Below are 16,330 nucleotides of genomic sequence, written 5' to 3'. Positions count from 1 at the left end.
ATAATTAGCACACTTCGTGACTTTCAACAAATTTTAAAGATAATTTCAAACGTTTTCTCGCCCATATCCGTAAAATCAAATATTTACCACTTTAAGTCATTTGTAAAATAATGAGACATTTAAAGTCGTTTCATACATAAGTAAATTTGATTGTTTAAAGAATCGGGGGGTTTACTGGTTAATCCCTAATAACAGTTGGCATGTAACCATCTTTTTTTCTTCATTTCAATATTAAGTTCTTATCTAGTCTATATAGGGTTAGGCTCTTCAAACTGAAGTCCTCCGAGTAAAACATCGAGCATCTCACATCAAAGTTTGTGCAACACCTCGATGAAACTCTACTGCTGATTGTTCAGATCACAAGTTGCACTCTGTATCTTGAACTTTATCACCTACTTCTGTCATTCTACTTCGTAAGTTTGAGCAGTGCACTGGTAAACAGTGAGTACTATCAGCTATATAGTGATGAGCTAAAACATTACGCCGGCCGGGGTGACCGAACGGTTCTAGGCGCTACAGTGTGGAACCAAGCGAGCGCTACGGTCGCAGGTTCGAATCCTGCCTCGGGCATGGATGTGTGTGATGTCCTTAGGTTAGTTAGGTTTAAGTAGTTCTAAGTTCTAGGGGACTGATGACCTCAGAAGTTAAGTCCCATAGTGCTCAGAGCCATTTGAACCAAAACATTACGACGACCCACTTAATAGCTTGTTTGTCCGTCGATAGAATGGAACACATGACAGACTCTGTGTTTCAGGAACCCGACAGTTTGTTGGTAGGTTTGGGAGGGTATGTGGCATAGGAAGCCGGCCGAAGTGGCCGTGCGGTTAAAGGCGCTGCAGTCTGGAACCGTAAGACCGCCACGGTCGCAGGTTCGAATCCTGCCTCGGGCATGGATGTTTGTGATGTCCTTAGGTTAGTTAGGTTTAACTAGTTCTAAGTTCTAGGGGACTAATGACCTCAGCAGTTGAGTCCCATAGTGCTCAGAGCCATTTGAACCATTTTTTGTGGCATTGGATGTCTATACACAGGTCATGTAATTCGCGTAAATAACCAGCCGCTGATTTGAGTACGCGGTGATGGCACCCGACAGCGACCCGTATTGGTACCGTAGCATTTACATGAGGCGAATGTTGTTGCTGGGACGTCATCAGGAGTTCACTATAATGCTACTCAAACCATTGCAAGAAGGTTCTGACTCAGAGACATCCCCAATTAAACTGATGAAAGATGACATCAAGAATGATGTAGTTCACAGCTGTCAGCGCGTTTTAGATTACTACCACAGGTCCCATGCAAGCGCAGGATAAGGTCTCCATAGCGTACTGCTCCCACGAACGTGCGTCCGTGCCGACTTGCAGGTTTCAAGGCGCCGTTCACATCGATGACGGCGTTTCTGGAGACGACCCTCGACATAGTGTAGCAAAACTGTGATTCCTCCCAACAGCCGACACGTTTACATCGATAGATGGTCGAATCCCGGAGGTCCTCTGCCCATTGCAGCCGTAATTGATGACGTCGGGTCAACGTATGGGTAGTCTGCTGTGGAGCTCATCAATGTACGAGCTCAACAATGTACGATGAACGGTATGCTCCGAAACACTTGTGAGTGCACAAGCATTGTGCTGTTTCGGCAGAGATGCCACAGATCATCATCTATTCTACTTTCAGAGCAAAGAAGCCTCCGAACCCCACGTTGTGTGAAGAGTCGTGGACATCTGCGTAATAAAAATCTGACATTTGTCAAAGTCGCTTAGCTCAATGGATTTCCCGATTTGCAGTCCATATCTTCGCTAGGGTGAGATCCCCCGTCAGTGTCTACTCCGCTTACACACTTTTCATACCATGTCGCGTGCCCACAACGCCACCAGGCGGCATCCAAAATGTCGCGGTGGGCAGTGGTCATAATGTTTTGGCCGATCACTGTGTACTTAACAGGTGCTCTACTTTTCCCTCCCCCACTACATGATACGTGTAGCCGTTCGATCTTGCGTTTCCGGATGTGTCACCCCTGTACCTGGATCAGACTAACAGAGTAACTTGATAGTTAGCTGTTTACAGGGCAGATACCACAGCAACAACCAATCAGAGCACGAGTTTGCTCACACCTTCTGTCTTGATGAGAGTTGTCATATCGCCCTGCTACCTCAGCTCCCGGTTACCGGTCTGATGCGGACAACTGCGGCCTGTTATATAATTTTTGTGGTGTTTTCTCATACATTTTGATTCTCAGTGCAGTATGATTGAACACAATACTGCACATTAACTGGGGACGTATTAAGGCACTTACGGAATTGGAGAACTGCTGCTACCAGCGCCATATTGCGCTCGCACATAACGGCAAGCCGTCAACATCCCCCTTCAATTGTCAATCACTTTCTTATTCTAATCCAGGTATAGCCTTTTGGCCAGTATAACTGGGTATACTGGTTTATCTCTCACGAAATGTATGGACGAAACGGGGGCTTTTTGTCTGTTAAACTGCAGTCTTTTACATTAACTGAATGCAAATGTAGCCGTATGTAGCTAATAAAATTTAGCGTTTGGTTTCACGCCTTTTACTGGATATCACACCATTCTTTTGGAGATATTTTTACACTGTGGGTAGTTTGGAATGTCACGAATCATTTCGATATCGACGTCATTATTTGCGAATGACGAGATTCAGTTGAACGAAGATACATATAGGGTGTTGCAATGGCCTCTTTAAGAAAGCGTCCCAGCATTCATTGAAGTGAATCAGAGAAACTACAAAAAGTACATAACACTACGAGAATTTGAGTCACGGATTTCTCGGACATAACATGAATGTCTTAATCACTCGAACTCTTCACTACAAGCAATATCGTCTGAAAGGTATCCAAGAGACGTAAGTGGTGTTGTGTCATACAACCGTGCAACGAATACAAAATGTCAGAAATGAGGTCCACGTTTAATTTCCAGTCTGTGCTGGTCAGTTATAGTGTTGTACATAAATCTTCGGAACAACCAAACACAAGGTCAGATACTGCAAAAACACATTTGTTTACTGTTAATCAGCGGTTTCCCAACTTCTACTCTGACGCTGGAACTTTCATGGAACACCTAGTTTATTTTGAAGGTTAAACAAAGTTTTAAAGATGAGAAAACCTTGTTTTATTCAGTGAAAAATGTCAGTTTTAAATCAGAACTAGTAACATGGAAATCATAATAAAATTTTCAAAAAATTATATCGTCAACATGGCCCAAAAACGCCACGTGATTAATAGTTTTCCACGGTGCACTTATTCACTTCCCGTGGAACGGCACAGAACAACGTTTGACAAAATCTGTTGTAAATGAATCGAAGAGCGAAATAAAAACTTTTTATATAATCGAAACATATTGGATCGTGGTCGGAATATCGCAGCAGTTCACTATGGGTTTTACAAAGCAGAAACCTCAGCGCCGACTAAAATATTTTATGGAAGCCATGCAGTCGTACGAGAAGGAGTTCTTCAGTAAATATTAAATAATATGGCCCCCTTAATCGCTGTTTCTTTACTCTCACATTTCGCTAGATGCGGTGTCAACGTGAGATTGATTTTTGCTGCCAATTGTGACCTCGTAAATAAATTCTCGGACAAGGAAATTGTATAAAAGACGGTCTCTTACCTTGCTGTGGCAGTCCTCAGAACCATTCTACGATTCGCAGCCTCGGCTAAGCATCAAACAACTGGTGCGCTCAAGACAAAGCTGCGTTATCTCCCGTTATCGCCTCAGGATACTCCCAGGTGCGAAGACGGCTTCTCGCGTGGACCCGGGCTCCACTCGTTCCTGGCACAGATTTCACCGAGCCTAGCAATCAAAATTTTCGTAGTATAATACGTTCCTTCGCACTACAATTGCCAACCTGAAAAAGTGAAAATCACACGTATGATAATACGTCTGACATAACTCGCAACCACTACTGCACCCACTTTACTTTTGTTCCATCTAATGAAAATTTTGCTAACCTTATTCGGCAGATGGATTACCTATTTCACGTCCGTAACAGAAAAGCATACAAACCAGAGTTAAGTAAATTCGTAAACACCAATCAGAAGCGATAGAAAGGTGTAATATTAAGCTGTTATCTCATTTCATACAATTCAGTTTTGACAACACAAACGCCATCCTTCGGTAAACGTATCAACTACTTGCTCTTTGTACAGCGCACACTTTCATTGATCAGATGAATCTTCTTTGCGTTTATTAATTGAAAACGACGATAGATTTTAACTTGTCACGGTAGATGTTAACTTTTTATCTCGTAATTTAGTTATTTTATGATATTCACATTCAAAATTTCCCAGCAATAGTGCTACCATTTGACGCTATATTCAGTGGAAATACTTTGACTGTTACAGGCACTAGGTGCTGACAGACGGTAGAATTCACGTCTCTCCAACAAAACAGTCGCCTTCACACAGTTTCTATGTGAGTTGGAACCCGAAGTGGAAAGTAGAAAAATTTTCAATGACTATGGAAAGTGGAGAGTTGTGCTGTGAACTAAAGATATGAATAGATGAGAAAAGGTTGTGTTATTTTGTCACCCTGGGAGATCTCCGTAGATAAGAGTCGTTTTCCTTATTTGGACACCCATAACTGACTCGAACCGACATTCCACATCTGTAAGCGAGAATAATCTACATCTACGTGATTAGTCTGCTATTCACAATAAAGTGCCTGGCAGAGGGTTCAATGAACCACCTTCATGCTGTATCGCTACCGTTCCACTCTCGAACGGCACGCGGGAAAAACGAGCACTTAAATTTTTCCGTGCGAGCCCTGATTTCTCTTATTTTATCGTGATGCTCAATTCTCCCTTTGTAGGTGGGTGCCAACAGAATGTTTTCGCAATGGGAGGCGAAAACTGATGATTCAAATTTCATGAGGAATGGTCAGGAAATGCGAAGAAGCTGTGAAGTAACGTACACTGTTATTTTGTTCAGAATTTTAAATATTCACGTAAATGTATCTGTTCCTCTACCGTACCGTATTTGGATAATTTACACGATTGTGAGTAACTCGAATGTTTGATCATTTGTACAATAACAATGCATGTTTCGCGTTTTCATAGGTCAGACTAAAACACGTGCTGTTACAATTTATACAGGTTAATGCGATCTTTAGTGGCTGTAATACAAGTCTTACGGAGAGACGCGTCTCCCTTTATTTTTTATCGTTACTCACGGATTTTTGTTCCTTACTTGTACGTCACTCATCGTGTTGCTCTACACGTATGTGGTAGACTTCATCATACAGCACTCTCACTTCCACTAAATACATTCGCCGGCCGGTGTGGCCGAGCGGTTATAGGCGCTGCAGTTTGGAACCGCGCGACCGCTACGGTCGCAGGTTCGAATCCTGCTTCGGGCATGGATGTGTGTGATGTCCTTAGGTTAGTTAGGTTTAAGTAGTTTTAAGTTATAGGGGACTGATGACCTCATATGTTAAGTCCCATAGCGCTCAGAGCCATTTGAACCATTTAAATACATTCACGTTTCATTGTTGTGAAGCTCCTGTGCAATGTCGCCATGTCTCGTAGATCGTGTACTTTTTTTGGATATTGGGGGATGCGTTGTGTGTGTGTGTATGTGTGTGTGTGTGTGTGTGTGTGTGTGTGTGTGAATGTAGTGGTAGTGAAAGGGCTGTGTGCTAAAATGTACTACAAACGTGATGAACTGCGTAAGAAACAAAAAACTGTGAGCAACTGTAATAATTAAATACTGTTTATAGTAGGGACAGCGCAGGTACTGTTCATGATCCTGCAAACAGTGTTGTAAGAAAAGCCATAATTTACATTGACCACTGGAGATGCTTTAACATAAAGCGAAACGCATTTGGTCTTATAAGAGACTTTTATTACAGTCATAAAAGACGGTATTAACCTATATAACCTGTGTAACAGAAACTGCGAAAAAGAGGCTGTAAAACAAAGGAGACAACCAACACATACGGTTTTTTTTTTGTTTTTTTTTTTTTTGCACGGTGTCGATACTTTCGTTAAGTGATGGACACAACATTTTTATAGCGGCAAAACCTTAAGTGAGCAAAAGTGAGTATGTCTTCTACTAGGCCACCTTTTCTAAGATGATAAATTACAAAAACTTCATAACGAGGGACGTGGCGATATTAAAACCCACCAAGCAGTTGAACTTTCTTAATTTTCAGACATAATCTTACGAAATGGATCAAACGAATTCTAAATCATAACATTACCCTAGAAGTTTTATTTTCAAAGGGAAAACTCATGACTTCGTCACAAAACTGGGAGTACGGAACTATTCAGTGAGCAGTGGTTAATTATTGTGTTAAAAAAAAAGAAGAGTTTTCATGGAACTGGCCTGAGAAGAAAATCTGCGAATCACAAGCTATCTGTCAGTTCTGTTACAAGAAAGACTGAAATATACATGACGTACTTCGTCGAGACTGATTTGTTTCTCAAGTATCTTTGTCTGCGTATGAAATCTTAACGTTCAGAAGTCAGGAAGGTAAACACAAAAAGCAACGCCTCATTATTCCTCTGCGTAATCGTAATTGAAAAGTACAAGCTAACCCCTTCTCTTCATGGGGAAACGTAAATAACCTTGACACAAGTTCCTCAGGTGTCTTGCCACTTCAGTCCGTAGTGTGTCCGTGACGTTTCGATAGGCATGTTCTCTCCTTCCACTTTCTGCCGAAGGCTTGAAGTCCGTGTCATTATACAGAGTGTTATGTCCAGTAAACAAAAAAATGGTTCAAATGGCTCTGAGCACTATGGGACTTAACATCTATGGTCATCAGTCCCCTAGAACTTAGAACTACTTAAACCCAACTAACCTAAGGACATCACACAACACCCAACCATCACGAGGCAGAGAAAATCCCTGACCCCGCCGGGAATCGAACCCGGGAACCCGGGCGTGGGAAGCGAGAACGCTACCGCACGACCACGAGATGCGGGCTGTCCAGCAAACATCGACTCTTAAATGCATGCCTTAAGAGTTATGAACGCTTGTTGATCTTCACTGCTATAATGCACATCTCTTCTACTGCAAGATATTTGCCATTTACGAACGACCTACAGAATGCACCACACTAGTGAAGACACATTCCTCTGCTATTGTACTTGGACGCAGCAAAGATGAACCTGTCAGAATTTAGTTCTGCCAATGACTTGAAAAAGTGTGGTGAAGATTCAGTTTTCACAACAAAGATACTATTTATACATGAGGCACATTTCACGCGATTATCAATCTTCACAACCAACATGCGTGGGCTGATACAGATCCACACCCAGTTGAAGAAGCAAGGCATGAGTGCCGATTTCATTTAATATGTGGGCAGGAACTATTGGCAATAGACTAACAGGAGTTTGCATACTACCAGAAAGTTTGACAGGTGGAAAGTATCTTCAGTTCTATCAAACGATTTGGTTCTCCTGCTGAGGCGGGGGGGGGGGGGGGGGGGGGGGGTGGCAACATCCCAAGAACAACTTGAGGTGTGGCTCAGCCCATTTTCTCCGAAATGTCCTCATCTCAACCCTTGGATTTCTGGTTGTGGCAACATTTTAAATCTTTGATGTGTGCAAGCCCCATTGGTGATATACAAACAATACGGGAAAGCGTCTTCAGTGTTGGCCAGCGCATTCGTGACCAACCTGGAGTTTCTCGGAAAGTGCGTGATTCCTAAGGCGTCGTAAAAAACATTCCTCACTGTGAATGAGCACAATGTTGAGCATATCCTCTAGAGATGGTTCACAAAATCGTATATAGTAGCAAGCAGTTAATACTACAAGCCCTTCCGTTTCACAGTAACAGAATATGCCTTCTCATTTGTTTACTACGTTCTATAAGTCGTTCGTAACAGCAGAAAGCTTGCGGTAGAAGAGATGTGTTTCACAGTAGCGAAAATGTACAATTGTTCATAGTTCTGAAGGCTGGCATTTTAGAGCCCATGTTTACTGTCCATATTTTCTTAGTTTGGTCCGTACTACAGTCTCCAAAATATGGAATTCTTTTTAACAGCAACAGAGGTAGATAGTGTCTCCACAACATGCTCTCGGTAACCATTTAACCTCGCCCGCTGTTTACATGGCGAGCAGCTCGCACGCGCCCTCCGCCACTGCCTCACGTTACGCAGAATTTTGTCGTCCCGATTTATACAAGGTCCAGTCACATTATGTAACGACAGTCTATGACCGTAGTCAACGTGCAATAACCACTCACAGACGGAAGGTAGCAGCACTAGCAGAGGTGGGTATATAAAGCATGCCGAGGGCGTCATCTTCAAAGCGAAAACTGAGCCATTTATCTGACGGCGAAACGGGCATGATAACTTCTTTCGGCCCAAGGATGGAAGCATTCCTGAAACGGCTAAGGTTGTAAATTGTTCGCGTGCCACCGTAGTTAAAGTACACCGTGCACGGCAAAATGGCGCTGTTCAAAACCAGGGCCGAGGCACTATGGTGCAGCACGAGCCATAGATGGCAGGGGTAAACGAAGGCTGGGGACATGTGTACTGGCGAATACACATGCAACTATTGAACATCTGACCGCTCGGTTAAACCCAGTTGATACCAGCAATGTCACATCAACGAACTTTTCAGCGAATGTTCCTGCGTATGGGCCTTTGCAGCAAGCGCCTGGTACATGCACCCATGCTGGCTGCTGTCATCTGTAACGAAGGCTGGAATTTACGCGCCATTATCGCAACTGGACGTCCGCTGAGTGGTGACACGTGGTCTTTGCAGATGCACGTTTTATGATCCGTCGGATAGATAGCTACTGGCGCGTACGTTGTGAAAGGTTTGAAAGCTAACACCTTGCAACAGTCGTCAGAAGGGAGGACGCGTAACGTTCGAGGGATATTTTCATGTTATTACCTGGATTATCACGTTATTCTGGGAGGCACAATGGATCAACACAAATACACATCTATACTTGGGGACCACGTACATGCAGTTTGTTTTTCCTCAGCACGATGGCATCTACCAGCAGGGCAATGCAACATGTCACACAGCTTGCAATATACGTGCGCGGTTTGGAGAGGATTAGGATGAGTTAACCGTACTCGTCTAGCCACCAAGTCCTCCGGATTAAAACCCAAGCGAGAATCAGTGGGATCACCTCAATCGGACTGGTCGCGTCATGGTTCCTCAACCGAGAAACCTAGCACAGCTGGCCATAGCGCTGGAGTCGGCATGGCTCCAAATCCCTGTCGGCAACTTCCAATACTTCACTGACACGACCGAGCGATTTGGGGCAGTGGTTAGCACACTGGACTCGCATTCGGGAGGACGACGGTTCAGTTCCGCGTCCGGCCATCCTGATTTAGGTTTTCCGTGATTTCCCTAAATCATTCCAGGCAAATTCCGGGATGGTTCCTTTGAAAGGGCACGGCCGACATCCTTCCCTGTCCTTCGCTAATCCGATGAGACCGATGACCTCGCTGTCTGGACTCCTCCCTCAAAACAGCCTCCCAACCAACCTTCACTGACTCTCTTCCTGCACGCCTCACAGCGGCCCGTGCCGCTAATGTTGGCTATTAAGGCTTTTGACAGGTGGTCAGATGAATGTGACTGGGCAGTGTAGCTCTCTATAATTGCTGACAAGTAGCAATGAGAGCGAATCCTCTACCAAGATTAGACAGGTCCTGTGTAACACCTGCATCGATTGTCTGCTTAAGAATGGGTAACACAGAGACTTTTCTAAGAAGTTACGAGCACGTCGCGTAGTCTCAGCAGCTGTCCACTCCAGTCCCATCACAAACAGACGGAGCAAGATAAAATTATAACCACGTTTACAATCACGGGTTCGGCCTGTATATGCAAGTGTGGTAGGCTGCCTTACGTACAGGACTATCGAATGACTGGGATGAAGCAATTTTCGGGATTACCAATTATTTAGCTCCCATGGTTGTCCTGTATACAGCCGCATTCGACTGTCAAAAGTCCACGAAATTTCGGCGGACCACCGTTCTGCCATCATAAGGTGGCACTGACGCTGAGCTTCCGACGGTCAGATCCGGCGGTAAAACCCGAGAACTCTTAAAGCACCACATACGCATGGAAATCCTCAGATCACATATTAACATTCATTTAATCCATAAAATTCTCAAAATGGAGTAAATGCGCGTAAGTTCCACTGGCCGTTAGTTTCAAATTCAATCCAAGACAACGGCGGCACTGAGGGACCGTAACGTTTCCCGTGTTCACAGAGTTCGCACCACCCCATGACCACCATCCTCCACATGGGTAGATCAAACTTCTCCTCAGCAGAAATTGCAGTGACCATCCGCATATCCGCCCTTAGTTAAGTTGGCTACAGAACCGATTGCTCTCGGAGGAAGCACACAATTGTACAGCGTCAGAGATACCAGAAATGCCGAGAGAAGTCCTCTCGGAATCAGTTCGTTGCTGTTCTTGGTAGGCATCACTTCCTGACTAGCGCTAGTGTAGTAGTTGCCCCTTCTTTGGCGACGTATGTGTTAGCTTCTAGCATCTTGGAAGTAATCAAGCGCAGTGCTTCAGCTTTAGCAAAGACGTTCGCGGTAGAATGCTCGTAGCACATTCGTCCGTAATTAAACCGCACATGCGCAGTTTGCGCCTCGAGGATTAGCTTGGCACGGTATCTACCAAGCTATAGCGGTAAACTTGGTCGCGTTGACGCTGTCTGCGTGCTCGAAACTCATGATTACTCATCTCTCATTACTTCTGTTCTGGAATCAAAATTCTCAAGGTTCTTCTCTCTTATTCTGATCAGTACTCTCTCTATCTATATCATGCACAGGTGATTAATATTTACAATGTCCCTTTATGTCTTTTCGTGTACATTTGGCTTGCCCACGGGAAGCGCGCTGTTCGCCGTCAATCCAAAATTGTCGGTTGGCTAATTTGAACTTTATGTAACGAGACTGTCTCGTATTTCCGTGTTCCGTTAATAAAATATCAGAATTAATTACTATTACTATTAAAAACAGTCTTGATCACGATTTATTTAACAAGGTGACCGGTTTCGACCACTACTGTGGTCATCTTCAGACCATTGAGTAGGAACCTCTTTCTGTTGGAGAATCACTACTGATTTTCCAACGGAAAGAGGTTTCTACTCAATGGTCTGAAGATGACCACAGTAGTGGTCGAAACCGGTCATCTTGTTAAATAAATCGTGATCAAGACTGTTTTTAATAGTAATTATTTATAAGACATTGATCACTGCTGTTCCCGTAATGCATTCAAAAGTAATTAATTACTATTGTCCGTCTGTTACAGGTCTGTTCCAAAATGGTTCAAATGGCTCTGAGCACTATGCGACTTAACTTCTGAGGTCATCAGTCGCCTAGAACTTAGAACTAATTAAACCTAACTAACCTAAGGACATCACACACATCCATGCCCGAGGCAGGATTCGAACCTGCGACCGTAGCGGTCGCTCGGCTCCACACTGCAGCACCTAGAACCGCTCGGCCACTTTACAGGTCTGTAGTCTCCCGTTGTTCGATTTGTAAACCAGTTCATTTATTTATCTCGGAAGTTGAATTTCCTGCAGTAAGAGAAGAGATCCAAAACGCCGGCAGTGGTGGCCGAGCGGTTCTAGACGCTTCAGTCTGGAACCGCGCGACAACTACGGTCGCAGGTTCGAATCATGCTTCGGGCATGGAAGTGTGTGATGTCCTTAAGTTAGTTAGATTTAAGTAGTTCTAAGTTCTCTGATGACTACAGATGTTAAGTCCCATAGTGCTCAGAGCCATTTTGGTAATCATATCGTGGTATTCCATAGGCCCTATGGTGACTGCACTAGGTCGCATTACTACTAAGCATTATGTTAACATTTTGGCTCTGAGCACTATGGGACTTAACATCTGTGGTCATCAGAGAACTTAGAACTAGTTAAACCTAACTAACCTAGGGACATCACACACATCCATGCCCGAGGCAGGATTCGAACCTGTGACTGTAGCGGTCGCGCTGTTCCAGACTGAAGCGCCTAGAACCGCACGGCCACACAGGCCGGCGATATGATTACCCAAATCATCACTGAACTCCCGCGGCATCACTCTTGGGATTTAAACTCGTGTAGCAGTTGGGCACAGTGTGCTACATGACTCATCCGACATTCTGCTATTGCTCCATAGTCCAGGTTTTGTGGCTTCGGCACCACGTTTTACTGTTGAGGGAATTTACATCACTGATGATTGATTTTGGAATCCTAGTTCGTTCTATGATCCTCTTATTACGGAGCTACCTCAGAGTTTTAGATGCTGGAATTGTTGCCGAGTGCGACGTTCAGTTCTGTAATGAATTTTGCAGCTGTCGCTCTTTTATTTTTCATCACAATCCTCTTCAGCTATCGCCTGTCACGATCACCCAACACAACTTTCGACCGCGTTGTGACTTATCGGATGATATTTTTTCCGTTTTCCGCATATGAGGTATAAATCCTCGATACGGTGGATCTTGAAACGCTGAAGTCTCCGGCTCCCTTGGGTTACCGAAGCACCCACCAAAATCAAACCAACAATTTGCCAACGTTCGAACTTACTTAGCTCCGACAAATAACAATAAAGAACTCAGTGCCCAAAGCGACATCTCTGTTGGTAATTCTGACACGCTAGTCCACAGACAGCATATTCACTCACGACTACACTGAACACTGCTCTGGCCACGACTGAGCATTGCAACGTATTTCGGACAAGGCACAGGTGCCATTCGTGGTCAAAGGGAGCAGCGCAGCCGGCCGGTGTGGCCGTGCGGTTCTAGGCGCGTCAGTCTGGAACCACGTGACCGCTACGGTCGCAGGTTCGAATCCTGCCTCGGGCATGAATGTGTGTGATGTCCTTAGGTTAGTCAGGTTTAAGTAGTTCTAAGTTCTAGGGGACTGATGACCACAGATGTTGAGTCCCATAGTGCTCAGAGCCATTTGAACCATTTTTTGGACCAGCACAATCTGCAGACTTGGCTAGCATCTGCGTTCTTGTTCAAGCATGGATTTGTCGTGGTATTTCGATATTGTCGTCCAACCCCTATAGATGTGTGTCAAACGATCACCTATATGCAAAACAACGTTATTTTCAGCACACACATGCTATAGCAACGGCCTTGCCGCAGTGGATACACCGGTTCCTGTCAGAGAGTTAAGCGCTGTCAGGCGTGGTCGGCGCTTGAATGGGTGACCATCTAGGCCGCCATGCGCTGTTGCCATTTTTCGTGGTGCACTCAGCCTCGTGATGTCAATTGAGGAGCTACTCGACCGTATAGTAGCGGTTTCGTTCAAGAATACCATCATAACGACCGGGAGAGCGGTGAGCTGACCCCAGGCCCCTCCTACCCACACGCTCCACTGAGGATGACACGGCTGTCGGATGGTCCCGGTAGGCCATTCGTGGCCTGAAGACGGAGGGTACACACATGCTACACGACGCGCGAAGTAGCCCCGGGGTCTAGGGCGCCTTGCTAGGGTTCGCGCGGCTCCCTCCGTCAGAGGTTCCAGTTCTCCCTCGGACAAGTTAGTTTAAGTTAGATTAAGTTGTGTGTAACCATAGGGGCCGATGACCTCAGCAGTTTGGTTCCATAGGAATTTACCATCACCACCAAGACCACTTGCTACACGTGTAAGGAAAACAAGTAAGAAACTGACCAGTATAAACACTGATGAGCCAAAACATCATGACGAATTGTTTAATAGCTTCTTTGTCTACCTTTGGAACTGTAAGTAGGCTATTTAGGTTTTTATGTTGGTAACGCCACGTAGTGCTCTGTATGAAAATCGCTGACTGCGTTGTGTGCAGTCTGTGGCTGGTTGGACTCATTGTTGGACTATTCGCAAGTGTAGTTTTGGGCAGTTGGATGTGAACAGCGCGTAGCAGTGGTGGATGTGGGGAGTGAGATGCCCGAGGTTTGAGAGGTTACTATGAGCGGACGATATATACACTCCTGGAAATTGAAATAAGAACACCGTGAATTCATTGTCCCAGGAAGGGGAAACTTTATTGACACATTCCTGGGGTCAGATACATCACATGATCACACTGACAGAACCACAGGCACATAGACACAGGCAACAGAGCATGCACAATGTCGGCACTAGTACAGTGTATATCCACCTTTCGCAGCAATGCAGGCTGCTATTCTCCCATGGAGACGATCGTAGAGATGCTGGATGTAGTCCTGTGGAACAGCTTGCCATGCCATTTCCACCTGGCGCCTCAGTTGGACCAGCGTTCGTGCTGGACGTGCAGACCGCGTGAGACGACGCTTCATCCAGTCCCAAACATGCTCAATGGGGGACAGATCCGGAGATCTTGCTGGCCAGGGTAGTTGACTTACACCTTCTAGAGCACGTTGGGTGGCACGGGATACATGCGGACGTGCATTGTCCTGTTGGAACAGCAAGTTCCCTTGCCGGTCTAGGAATGGTAGAACGATGGGTTCGATGACGGTTTGGATGTACCGTGCACTATTCAGTGTCCCCTCGACGATCACCAGTAGTGCACGGCCAGTGTAGGAGATCGCTCCCCACACCATGATGCCGGGTGTTGGCCCTGTGTGCCTCGGTCGTATGCAGTCCTGATTGTGGCGCTCACCTGCACGGCGCCAAACACGCATACGACCATCATTGGCACCAAGGCAGAAGCGACTCTCATCGCTGAAGACGACACGTCTCCATTCGTCCCTCCATTCACGCCTGTCGCGACACCACTGGAGGCGGGCTGCACGATGTTGGGGCGTGAGCGGAAGACGGCCTAACGGTGTGCGGGACCGTAGCCCAGCTTCATGGAGACGGTTGCGAATGGTCCTCGCCGATACGCCAGGAGCAACAGTGTCCCTAATTTGCTGGGAAGTGGCGGTGCGGTCCCCTACGGCACTGCGTAGGATCCTACGGTCTTGGCGTGCATCCGTGCGTCGCTGCGGTCCGGTCCCAGGTCGACGGGCACGTGCACCTTCCGCCGACCACTGGCGACAACATCGATGTACTTTGGAGACCTCACGCCCCACGTGTTGAGCAATTCGGCGGTACATCCACCCGGCCTCCCGCATGCCCACTATACGCCCTCGCTCAAAGTCCGTCAACTGCACATACGGTTCACGTCCACGCTGTCGCGGCATGCTACCAGTGCTAAAGACTGCGATGGAGCTCCGTATGCCACGGCAAACTGGCTGACACTGACGGCGGCGGTGCACAAATGCTGCGCAGCTAGCGCCATTCGACGGCCAACACCGCGGTTCCTGGTGTGTCCGCTGTGCCGTGCGTGTGATCATTGCTTGTACAGCCCTCTCGCAGTGTCCGGAGCAAGTATGGTGGGTCTGACACACCGGTGTCAATGTGTTCTTTTTTCCATTTCCAGGAGTGTATATATATATATATTTCGTAAACCACACCAAATACTGACGAATCGATTCCACAGACCGAACGTGAGGAGAGGGGCTAGTGTAATTGGTTAATACAAACCATAAAAAAATGCCGGAAGTATGTTTTTTTAACACAAACCTACGTTTTTTTAAATGGTAATGTATATATATATATATATATATATATATATATATATATATATATAAAGTTAAATACATCGTTTGTTCTCTATCAAAATCTTTCATTTGCTAACTGTGCCTTATTAGTAGTTAGTGCCTTCAGTAGTTACAAACTTTTATTTAACTGGGAGTATTGGCGCTCGCTGTATTGCAGTAGTTCGAGTCACGAAGATTTTTGTGAGGTAAGTGCTTCATGAAAGGTATAAGTTATTGTTAGTCAGGGCCATTCTTTTGTAGGGATTATTGAAAATCAGATTGCGTTGCGCTGAAATATTGTGTGTCAGTTCAGTGATGATCAGAATAAGTAAAGAGAGCATTGTCTGAGTACGTTGAGTTTTACACAACTGTTTCTGTATTAAATAACGTAGAAGTTTACCAGCACAGTCATTCTTAATTCTTCAAAGGGGACGTTTCAGAACGAAATACATCACTGATTCTGCATATCAGGGATCCGACAGTTTGTCGGTAAGTTTGTAGAGGTATATGGCTTTAGATTTCTACGCATGGGTCATGAAATTCGTGTAAATAACGGACAGATCATTTGCATACGCGAGGATGGCGCCAAATAGCGACCCAGATGGGTTCCACAGAATTTACTTCAGGTGAATTTGGTCGCCGAGACATCAACGTGAATTCAATATAATACTCCTCAAACCACTGCCACACGGTTCTGGCTCAGAGGCACGGACGATAATACTGCTGAAAGATGACACCGCCGTCAGGGAAGGCATCAAGTACGAAAGGATGCAGATGGTTCGCAGCTGTCAGCGTGTCTTCGATTCTACCACAGGTCCCATGCAAGTGCATAGCATAATACTGCTC

This window comes from Schistocerca americana, chromosome 7, assembly GCF_021461395.2.
Source record: "Schistocerca americana isolate TAMUIC-IGC-003095 chromosome 7, iqSchAmer2.1, whole genome shotgun sequence".
Classification (NCBI taxonomy): domain Eukaryota; kingdom Metazoa; phylum Arthropoda; class Insecta; order Orthoptera; family Acrididae; genus Schistocerca; species Schistocerca americana.
The sequence above is the reverse complement of the archived record's forward strand: the minus strand, read 5'-3'. Positions refer to the sequence as shown.